This window comes from Pteropus medius, unplaced genomic scaffold (assembly GCF_902729225.1).
Source record: "Pteropus medius unplaced genomic scaffold, Ma_sr-lr_union100, whole genome shotgun sequence".
NCBI lineage: Eukaryota > Metazoa > Chordata > Mammalia > Chiroptera > Pteropodidae > Pteropus > Pteropus medius.
The window spans coordinates 27,774,075-27,786,443 of NW_024354502.1; positions in this window are offsets into that span (position 1 = coordinate 27,774,075).

Consider the following 12,369-nt stretch of genomic DNA (forward strand, 5'->3'; position numbering starts at 1 on the left):
ACACACACACACACACCCCTAAGAATGGAATTGCTGGATTATAGGGTGGATATATGGTTAACACTAGGAGATATTGCCAAACAATTTTCCAAAGTAGTTATACCAATTTATGCTCCCATCAGTAGTGCTTGACAGATCCAGTTTCTCTACATCATTGTCAACCTTGGCATTGTCAGTCTTTTCTGTTTTGTTCTTCTGGTGGATATGCTGGGGTTTTAATTTGTATTTTCCTGATAACTGATAGAATGTGTGCTTGTTTATTGGCCATCTGAATATGGTCTTTTGTGATATGCCTATTCATTTCTTTTTTCTATTTTTTCTTTTAGTTTTCTGTCTTCTTATTTATTCGTAATATGTATTTATACAATATATGTGATACCTTTGTCCAAAAAATGTAATGCAAATATTTTCTTTGTCCAAAAAATGTAATGCAAATATTTTCCCCCACACTGTGGCTTGCCTTCTCATTCTCTTGGTGGTGTTTTGGGGTGAAAGAGGTTCTTACTTTTAATTAAATCTGAGTTATCAATCTTTTCATTATGGTTAGTGCCTTTGTGTTCTGTTTGAGAAAATTCTACTGCTCCAAAGTCATTGATACGTTCTTTTTTTATAATCTTTTAGAAGCATTATTACTTTATCTTTCACATTTAGGTTAACAATTCATCTGGAATTAATTTATGTATTGCTAAAAGATAATTTTCCAATAAAAAGATAGAATCGGTACTCTCATACAAACACAAAAATGAACACAGGTCTTTTTTTAACTTCTTAAGAATTTAATTTATCAAGAAGGAAAACTAGCAAGATGTTTCAACTTGTTCAAAGGTGAATCCAAAGAACAGATGCATTTATAGATCAGGAATATTAAAACAATATGCAAATTGAGGCAAAACTGGTTTTTCCATGATTGGGGGAAGGGTGTCCTCCACCAGACAGAATTTATTTTCATGAATTTTGCATTGTTCAGTTATCTAAACATTACAGAGTTATAAAATAGCTGCTATAAAATCAAAATCGGATAACCCAGAAGGTGTGCTACAGAAAATGCTGTTTTCCATTGAAGCACAAAAATTTTCCTACCATACAGTAACAGATAGGAGACAGGATTCTCCTTCTCCTTCTCCTTCTTTTTTCATAGTATATCCCACAGATCCAGTGCCAATTATTGCAAAACCCAGCTTTCTTTTATCAGCTCTTCAATGTCACTGTTATGTGTGGGTTTATTTATGAACCCCATTCTGTTCCATTGGTCTATTAGTCTTTTCTGGAACCACTGCCATGCTGTCTTAATTATTAGAGCTTTACAATATATCTTTATATCTACTAATGTAAAGCCTTCAGCTTTGTCCTTCTTCCATCTAAATTTCCTGGCTATTCTTGGCCCTTTGCATTTTCATATACATTTTAGAATCAACATGTCAATTTCTAAGAAAAAACCTGCTCAAATTTTTATTGAGATTGGATTGAATTTATAGGATAATTTGGGGGAAATTCAACATCTTTACAATGTTGAGTCTTCCAAACAACGGACAAGGTATGTCCTCTTTTAATTTAATTACTGTCAATGTAGTTTTCTATGTAAAGGTCTTATATGTTTTTTGTTAGATTTATTTCCATGTAGTTGATGTTTCTGATGTTATTATAAGTAGTATCATTTTACATTCTCATTTTTAATAGCCATTTGTAATTTGTAAAACATCTCTGATCATAAGAGAAGCCAATCAGTTGCAAAACACAGAGCAACGTGTGTGTTGCTCTTCTTCTTCCTCTCCTTCTCTGACGTACACACCACCCACCCAGTGAGGTCCTTCGAGCCCACCGGTAATAAGAAACAGGGCTTCCTCACCTCATACCTGTCAGAATGGCTATCATCAATAAATCAACAAACAAATGTTGAGGAGGATGTGGAGAAAAGGGACCCTCCTGTACTGTTGGTGGGATTGCAAACTGGTGCAGCCACTATGGAAAACAGTCCCAATTCTTCCTCCTCCATCCCTTGGCAACTACTAATCTGCTTTCTGTCTCTATAGATTTGCCTGTTCTGGACCTTTTATATAAATGGAATCATGCTATATGTGGCCTTTAATGTCTGGCTTCTTTCACTTAGCCTAGTGTTTTCAAGGGTCATCCAGGTTTAGCAGGTAACAGTACTTCATTTATGTTTATGGCATTGCCTCAGTTTTCATCTAGGAAAGGAGTGAGGATTCATTCATAGGAAATATAGAAAAGAAGAAAAAAGTTTTAAAATATGACTTATACTCTACCTTGAAAAAATAACAACTTTTACTGTTTAAGTATATGTTTTCCAGTATTTTTTCTATATACACTTTAAATGTAGTTGGGATTATCCTGTGTACAAAATATACAATTTTGTATCCTCTTTTTCCCATGTTTTCTCATTTTATTAGACAATTTCATATATTTAATTTCCAATGATTGCTTAATTTCATTATGTAACTGGACACTAGTTTTTTAACCATCTCCCCATTATTGAACATAATAACTATATATAACACTTACATGAAAATCTTTGCGCATAAAACACTGTCCATATTCAGATTTATTTCTTTAATGTTTTCCTTAGGATATAATCTGGAAAACGGGTCAAAAGCTGTGAATATTCTTAATGTTTATTATACATAATGAGAAATATTACTCCCCTCAACAATGTATTGGAAAAGCTATTTCACACAACCTTCACCAATGTTGAATATTATACACGTTTTAGATCCATTAATTTGATAGATTAAAATGGTAATTCCTGCACTTATGCAACTGTAAAATAGTGTAATTTGCATTTATTTGATTTCTAGCATTTGAATATTTTTGCATGTGTGTCAATTATTTTATTTTACATCTAACTGTCCATTTGCATCCTTTGCCCAATTTCTCTATTATGGGTCTTAGTGCTTTTTTTACTAATTTATAAACACCCATATGTAGATATTGGCTTTTTATATAGTTTCTGATAATCTACCTTTTCCTACATTTTGTCATTTATCCTTCATCATTCGTTTTTCATATTTGTATAGCCAAAAATATTTTTTTTTGTGGGGAGGAGGTAATGTTTTCCATTGCTGTTTAGCTTAGAAGGTCTCCTTCCCTCTGGATGTCAGACACATATTCACTTACATTTTTACATAGCCTTTTTTTTGCTTGAATGTTTACTATTTTATATATTAATCTCTGTGGAATTTATATTGGTATATAATGTGGTATGGAGATAAATTTTACTTTTTTTCCACAAAGTCCTAATTAAATATTAAAACATAATTTATTGAATAACCTCACCTTTATTGGATTTACGATCCTTCTTTATTGTATAATAAATTCTTCTGTATGCACGTTCTGTTTGAATCAGTCTGCCTGAATGATTCTAATCATCTTATTATGTAAGAGTCAGTCAACTTATTCATTTCTATACTTTCTGGAGAAAAGAAGGTAGCAAAAGATAACTTGGAAAGGCCCCTCTTTGCTCAATCTTACTGAAACCTGGTAGCACAGGGTCAGAAAAGACTTCTAAAAGTCCATACCCTGGACTACACTTAACCAATTCCATAAGGCATTCATGAGCTAAGGAGGACCTCACAATCTATCATCAGGGGTATTTTTATCAAACTATTAAATATTCATATTGTACTGGAGAAAAATATTTGCAAGCTTTAATTCAAAAACAGAGTGGAATCTATCTTCTGAGGATTTGTATGCAATAGAAAAAACAATACGGGTAAAAATATTTAATAGCACTTTCCAAAAATACATGAAGAAAGAGAGAAATAGTGACATATTTTAACAGTCCTTAACTAGATTTCATACAGGAAGACAGACAAAAACTTCTTACAAGTTGTGAAAAGTTTTATGCAGAAAATAATTACACAAACAAATGTGAAAATGAAACCATGACAAGCACTATGAAGGTATCTCTTGTCAGCATTTTTCAAGTTGTTTTGACTATGACATCTCTGTCAAATACATTTGACAGCAGGACCTACCCCGAGCTTCTCTGAGAGTGAAACTGGAGGATGGTAGAAGTTAAATGAGTGAAGCAGGGAAGAATGGTCCAAGCAAGGAACACAATATGCGCAAAGGCCCTGTAACAGGAGAGAGCAGTGATGGGAGCCATTGTAAAAAGGCTAAAGACTAGATCCAAAGAGCAAGGACAATTATGGTATAAGATAAGGCTGGGAAAATGGTAGGATACAGACCATGCCCAACCTCAAAGGCCATAAATCTTTGGATCAGATTTATGTTGTAAAAAGATCACCCGCTAAAGAGTAGACACTGAATAGGGCTGAGCATGAGTGAAGGGAGATGAGTTAGACAGTTTTGCAGTAGTGCCAGTGAGAGGTTACAGCAGCTTGGACTGAGTAGTGGTAGAGAAGGAGGGAAATGAATGCAATCTAGAGATTGCAGGCCGTGATAGGGCATGGTCTGTATCCTACCATTTTCCCAGCCATAGGACTTATTCAATATCCATGCTGTGCCATGTGCTGTTCTAGGTCTTAAAGATACAGTAGAAAACAAGACAGGCCAGATCCCTACCCTAAGGGAGATTATGTTCTAGCTCCAGGTTTCTGGCTTGCATAACTATGCAACAATGATGCAATTAACTGAGATGGGGAACACTGGAAGAAGAGTCAAGTTCCATTTTGGACATGTTGAGCTTTGAGTACCTTTGAGACACCAAGAGAATAGACTGTTGGGTATATGGGTCTGAAGCTCAGAGGTCTGGACTATGAATATATTTCATCAGACCACAGAACCAAACCAAGATAAAAGAGACATACCATTAAAATATCTTGTATACATGAAGCTGAGCTGGAAGTTGTACAAGAGTTTATTTCAATGCCACCATTCGTTGCCTCCCCAGTGGTCTAGTGGCTAGGATTTGGCGCTCTCTGCCACCATCCTTGTTTACTAGATACTTATAATGCAGTGAAAAAATAACATGTGCGAATGGGCAGCCACTACATATCTAAATACATGTATATACATACCCGCTACATGCCTGTACACACATAATTTGCTTGTATATTACTGATATGTTTCTTTATTTGTGTTACTATTTTTTCACATATAGCAATCCTGAGCTATTAAATTGTGACAGTGCTAATCAAAGTCTGCTTTATATTAGAATTATGTAATCATATGTCTACCCTTCATGAACTGCTAAAGGGTAAGACCATCTCTAAATTTCACTGTTTCTTCTAGAGCTCTGTAGTCAATGGCTTTAATTAGATTTTTCTTCTCCCTCAGACTCATTCATTCATTTGATCTTTTATGAGTCTAGATTTGCTTCCGTGCATATTGTAAGACATCCATCACAAACAGTAAAGTTGTTTACATAATGCGAATAATCATTCCTCTATGACTTTAACTACTAATTCTATTATCTTGCATGTGTATACATGTATGTGTTTGTGTGTGTGTGTGTATATACACACATAAGTAGATGTGTATATATACGTATATGTATTTATGTGTATATATGTACACACACACATATCTACTTCTATATAAGGAAAGTTCGTCATGATTACACATCCATTTCAGTGTGAAAGAGGCCAATACGGGTAGTGTAGTGAGAAAAACAGTGGTCTAGGAATTAACATGCAGAAATCCTAGTTTAGACTCTTTAGTTCTGGGACTTTCAGCAAGTCATTTAATCACTTCCAGCCTCAGTACTCTGCAAGATCTCTATGGTCTCTTACATCTCTAAAATCCTTTGAAATCCAATTCAATAGTAACAATAACTTTTCAATACTTAGATGCCTCTGACCACAGGCCTTTGGTTGAAACAGCTCAGAGAAGGCAGAGAAATACTTCTAAGTATTTGGCATGGCTACTTTCATCTTCTAAGATTGGGGGGAAAAGTGTGAGTCATACCTGAAAGCCAAGGTTGGTGCTGGATGTTAAGAAACATCATCTGGTTTGAAAGTGGCTTTAGGAAGGTATGTTGGAAGGACCACTCTGTAGAGGAAAGGGAAAGCGAGGTCCCACAGTCTATGAACTGCTTAGGTTTGTAACTAATGTAAGAAAATGACCACTGCCCTTATCAGCTTTTGTATGAAAGTTGAGGTCACCACATGATATATAATTATGATATGGACAACCCTGGAAGGAGAGCCATTACAGGTTTCAATCATCTTGAAAACAAGCAGATCTTCAGATGGAAACTAGATCAGGAGAGGGGCCTTGGGAATGTTGACAGACAGGGACGTTCCTATTTCTGCCCAGGCCTTGCTCTCTCAGCTCTAGACTTGGAAGAGGTTTCTGGGTATATCCTAAGATGTTAGCACTATCTTGAGGCAGGCTAGAGGCTAGGGAAGAGGGACCCCAATAATGGAAAACAAAATTTAAAATCACAAACTATCACTTAGATGACCTAATTTCATGTTATTTTCTTCTACACTTTTAGTCTTTTAAGAAGTCATTTTAAATGTTCCAGCCTTATGATTTTAGAGCTTTAGAACCTCTGCAGGAACTGTTAAGGGAAAGGACATGAGTCCACAATGGCAAAATGGTTAAAGGGACTCAGCCTCCCCAGCCCCCACTGCACCTTGAAGCTTGGTGGTAACAGCAGCAACCCTAGAAAGATGCCAGGGGAAGCCATCAGGAATGCCAGGGAACAAAAGTCAAGGCTATGTGATTCTATCACCTTTTTTCATGAGAAGATCTCTCTACCATCAGTCTTGGAAGATTCTGAATGTCACAGTCACTAAGGGAAGTGGTGATTTTCTTACAGTAGCATAAGGTTTAGCCGGTATCAAAACATCTAACCTTTTAAAGTTGTGTTTTTCTTTCTATATATTTGTACCCTGCCCTGTTTCAAAAAAGATTTAAATGAGAACATAAATGAGAACACCATGAGAAAGATGAGGCAGAGGAAAAACAAGAGCAGGATCGGGAAAGCGTGCAGAGACTGAGACCAGCACGCTGCGAAGTTCCAAAGGCACGTTGGGCTTTGGTGTGTTGGGTTTTTAAAAACTTGCTGAAGCTGTCAAACCAGTGTTGTGTTTTCATTCCCCAGAATCCTATCATTGTTGGGGACAAAGCCCAGTGGAACAATCAAATCCAGATTCACAAGCTAGAAGGAGACCTCTACCTAATCCAATGCCCTAACCCACATGGAAAGCTCCACAGCTCACCAGCTGGTCCCCATGTATGCTTTCTGGGACCTGAGCTCACCAGATAAGCCTGCAATTTAGAAATACGTTTACAGAGATATTTTCCAAGCGTTTGGTCTATTTTGCTGTGGAGTCCCAGACTCTTCAGAGCAAAATAGAGCTTTCTAAGGAAGGGGGGGCAGGGGGGAGCATTGGTTCTAGGAGCAGCAGAAACAGACAAAGGCATTGCAGTTCCCCAGGCTGGGTGGAGAGTGAATCACCCTGGCTGACGTTGGGGTGTGTGAGAATGTCTCCAAATTTCTTTACCCCTCCCAGACAAGCTACTCATGGCTACCACCCAGGATTTCACCTGAGCCACATTCCAAAAACGTTTGGGATACCAACACACGTGGGAAACACACACAAGAACAGATCCCAGCTGTCCCTCCTCTCTGGGGCCAGCTGAGTAGCTCTTTAGAGGGCAAAGAGGCAGAAGACTCTTATCTCCCACGCCCTACTCTGCTCTGGCCGATGGAAGGGAGAGAGTTACCAGGGTAGAGGTGCCCCACTTCTCAAGTTAAAGTTCAGGTTTCATCCTCTGGGCTCCCAAGTTTGCTAAACAGCACCACCTGCTGTCTCAAAAGTCAGGAAACCAGAGAAAGCCCACGTATGTGTCAGCCTTACAGATTCACATTTAGGATGGAACTTTCCCTCCCTTTGTGACTGAGACGCACAAAAGGCAAAAGGAGGACGGGATATCCTGCAGATAGGCTTTATGCCCTCTACTCCATGGCCCCTGCCTACTCCACTCCAATCCCTCCTCTATTAAACTCACCAATTTCTCAGAGCTTTATGCTAATTTTACCACCAGCACTACATCAATGATCCCTCCAACACCAGCTTCTGCACTTCCTGGTAGGAAGGGGCCTGGTCTGCTCAGGGTCTGGTAGGATAAAAGTTCTCATGCAGGGCATGTTGCTCAATAACTTTTTTTTTTAATTATAGTAAAACACACATTACATAGAATTGACATTTTTAAGTGTGCAGTTTAGTAGTGTTAAGTAATTCACATTCTTGTGCAAACAATCTCCAGAACTCTTTTCATCTGAAACCCAATAACATTTTCAATGCCATTCTCCACCCCAGTTCTAGCCATTTCCCCTCTCATATCTCAAGTTCTTTTTTTTTTTTTTTTCCATTGACGCTGTGAGTCTCATGGAGCTCACAAAATGCACTCCACTAGCTTAGCCATTTCTCAATTTCCCACAGGCTGTCTTTAAACACTGATTTGTTTGCTTTTTGTGCCCTCCCCCCACACACACACACACACTCCTTAAAGCAGTTATTATTTCCTGGTTTGGGCACCTCCTGACAAAGGGAAGGCAGGAAAATGAAAAGAGTTGAGGTTTGTTTGTTTTTTTTTTTGCTGCTGCAGCTCTGCGAGGAACTGACCAGCAATAGACTGAAGAATTGTCATCTGGGCTGCCTGGATCCCAAGGATACTTAGCGGGTGCTGGATGGGCTTCCTTGAGTCCTGGAGCCCCTGAAATTGCATGTAAATTTCATGTGCATGTGAAAATATGTATTTTTCTAGAGAAACATTCTCTACCTTTCCTCAGATTCTCAAAGGCATCCTTGACCCAGAAAACACTAAGAGCCACCTGCAGCCACCCTTGAAGATTAGCATCTGGGGCTTTCATTTATCTAGATCTTTCCTTGAATAATCAAGGGCTGTGAACCACATGATGCCCAACAATATCTCTGCCTTGTATGTGACCACAGTTGTGGACTGAGCGAGTGAGGACAACAGAATGGGAAGGATGTCACAAAAGGAAAATTGGAGCAAAGAGCTACGAAGAAAGATTCAAGTGGAATCGCGAGGGAAGGGTTATAATGTGCAGACATTCTTGGGAAGTCAGAGACATGAGGAGGCTGCACAGAGGCCTTTCACACCCCACCATGGCCTTGGGTGGTTCTTTGAGCTCTTTCCTGGGGGCTTGAGTGACCACAGAACATTCTAGAAGACTTCTGATAATAATTCTTATTGAGCACTTATGTTCTTTACAGACATAGTGTTATTCATCCTCAGCACAACTCATGAAAGTGGGTATTTTAAACCCTATTTTACAGAAGGAAAAACAGAGCCTTAGAGATAATAGGTAATTTTCCCAAAGTCAAATAAATGCAGAGCATGGATTTAAACTCAGGTCTGCCTCACTCCAAAGCTCAGTCTCCTAACCAAGCTATCCTTATTTTATACATTGTAATAAAATGGAGAAAGGCTAATCTTCCTTAAGGACAGAATACACCCTCCCTCCTCCTAACCCTGTCCAAGGAAATCCATTTTCACTGGGGAAATACTAAATAAGCTGTTCAGGTGTGTGTAGGAGAGGCAACATCCCAGGAGCATGCTCCAGTAACATGAGGTACTCTCTAAACTGCCTTCTAAAGGCTGGACTATGCTGAGTAAAAGATATAAGCTTGGGGTCTGAACTGAACCACTCAGTTGTAAACAGGCAAGAGGAAGGAGAGGAAAGCAATGCAGCTGGTAGCCCATGCAGGACTTCAGTGGAAGAACAGCGAGATCTAACAGGGATTTTACTAAATTGGCAATATGGGATAAATTCACCTCTCCATGTCCCCATGACAGCTTAAGCTTTGTGGTGTGAGATTAGTTTTAGAGGAATAAGGTGATGTGCTGAGTTTGCTTCAAAGAGACAATGGGCAAGAGCCAAGGCTGCTGGCGGGAGCCCACCCCTACTCAGTCTCCCACATTTATTGAGCTGCTGAGTACAAGATTCTGTGTGAGGGCCCAGGAATACAGTCCTGCAGAGATAGCTGACTTAAGTCTCTAAGGGAAGATCCAGTGAATGAAAACTACACTTTCTGGCCAACCTCATGCCTTGACAGGCTGGAGCTGCTGCAAGCAGCACAGATTCCTGAACAACTGGATAGGCTGCCTTATTCCTAGAGGCATTTTCTGGCTCTACTGTCCTATGGAGCAAGGAGTCAATTATTTAATAAAAGTGCTATCACAAAAATTTGAGAACGTGTTATGTGCCCGTCAAGGTAAATGTATCCCTTGCCCAATTGTACCTTAAATGGTCAAAGTAAGAGCACAAAATAGAATAAATACAAAGTATGACAAGAGATATAAAGGAAACCAGAAAGAGAGGAAATAAATATGTGTGGAGAAGGGAACACTTTACTTTGTAGGAGGGATAGATAAAAAGCTTTTTTGAAGGAAAGATATTTAAGCTGAGAGCTGAGACCCACATGTTGAGAAAGAGCTGACCTTGCGAAAAGCAGAGAAAGTGCTCCTGGCAGAAGAGACAGCACGTGCAAAGGTCCGGAGACAGGAAGCAGAAGAAGACCGGTGTGGCTGGGATGTGGTGGGCAAACGAGAGAATGGCGCTTAAATTTTAAATCATAAAATAAGGTGAGGGTCCCTGTTGCATGTCCATGGGAGAAGAGCAGGACTTAAAGACAGAGATTTGGCTGCCCAGGAAGACCCTAGAGCCAGGATAAAAGCGAAGGCGCGCTGGGGGCGCTCCAGAGCAGTTCCAAGTTCATTCTCCACCAGCACCCCTACCCCAATTCCACCCGAGGTCAGCCGGGGGCTCCTCCGCGGTTCTGCCTGCAGTACTTGTCCCAGAGACGGGAGCCCCAGCCCTAGCCCAGGGCCACAGGCTGATGCCTAGGTAGAGAATGCTTTTCTCCAACCCCTGGGTTCCCACCTACAAGGCAGGCTGGTCGTTGGCCCCCAATCTCCCACCGTGGTTGGAAACTCAGCCACGGGTAGCGCCCCCAGTTCCTGTCCAGGAGGCCACAAGCTTGGCCCGCCACAGAACACCATCTTCGACTTGTCTCTCAGATGGGGCTGCGGCGTCCTCCCCACCCAGGATACCTCCCTCCCAAACACCAGATTTGGGGCCAAGCCTGGGGCCATCTTTGCCTGCGGAGAGCAGAGAACCGGATGTCGTGGCAGAAGCGTCCGGAGCCTGGGATTGTGGTTCGCCCTCAGCCACTTGCCAACCTGGTGGGGCCTACCTACCCGCCCCGCACCCCCACCCCGTCCCTTTCTTTTACTACTAGATCCTGTGGGACCCAAGGTCAACTGAAAAGGGGAGAAGGCAGCGGAAGAAACGCGGGGTAAAGCTTGGTGCGCGCACTCACAAACTGCTCGGGCACCTGCACCCGCGGGTAAACACGTGGACGCAAAGTCCCTGGGATCCTCTGGGACCCTCTGGAGTCCCAGCGTGTCCCCGCGGGCAGAACCTTGGAGTTCCCAGGCAGCTTCTGAGCAGATTCTCTTGACCACCGAGATCCTCAATGGCAGGTCGCGGCGGGTCGCCGGGCATTGTTAACTGCATTCTGGAGCTCTCACACACCAGACATACACACACCAGACTCTTGAAGAAGTCTGGGCTAGCCGGGTCCACGTCGGCCAGCTGAGTCCACGTCGGCCACTTGTCAACAATGACAGGGAGGAATCTGACTGTTAATCCACTCCCAAAAAGGCGAATCCGCAGTGTCTGTGTAGAAGCCGCCTGGAGCCCCCGCAGCGACACCTGGCCTTTCTGCGGCCACGCAGGCCAACCACTACCCTTGAGCAACTGGTGGCTCCGCATGTCCTTTTGGGGTTTTACCTGTCATAAGAAAGGGTATCGACCATTCCGACCCTGCTATCTGTCCCTTCATCTCCTCGTGAGTACCAGCCCCACTGTGGGCAAGTTTTCCTCTCCCGCAAGGGGACGAAGTTCTGCAGCTCTTCATTCTCTGCAAGGCTCAGGCGGCACCCGTTAGCTCCAGCGCACACGTACCCTGGAGGCTCCTCTGGGCCCAAGCGTCCTCCCTCTGGGTTTGCTCTGGGCGCTTATTACCTCCTCAGGATTAGGTTCAAGAGGCCTTTTGGGGCGAGAATGAAGGGGTCTTGGGAGCAGCCTGGATGGAGGAAGGCAGCACCATAGCAGGAGTCAGGGCACCAAGCACGTGGACTCCTCACCCCTTACATTGGGTACGATCTTGATTGGGCAGGTTACTGATGCTCGCCAAGACTGTAAAATGAGGATGATAATAATAATAACCTAACTCTTTGAATTGTTATGAGGATCAAAGGAGATGATGGACATAAAGCACTTAGAACAGTACAGCTCCAGGTAAGCACTCAACAACCATTAGCTGTAATAGTAACAATGGTCATTCTTATAGTCTAGAAAAGTCAGCTGTATTTATTGACAATTTACTCAACCTAAGTCCCCAT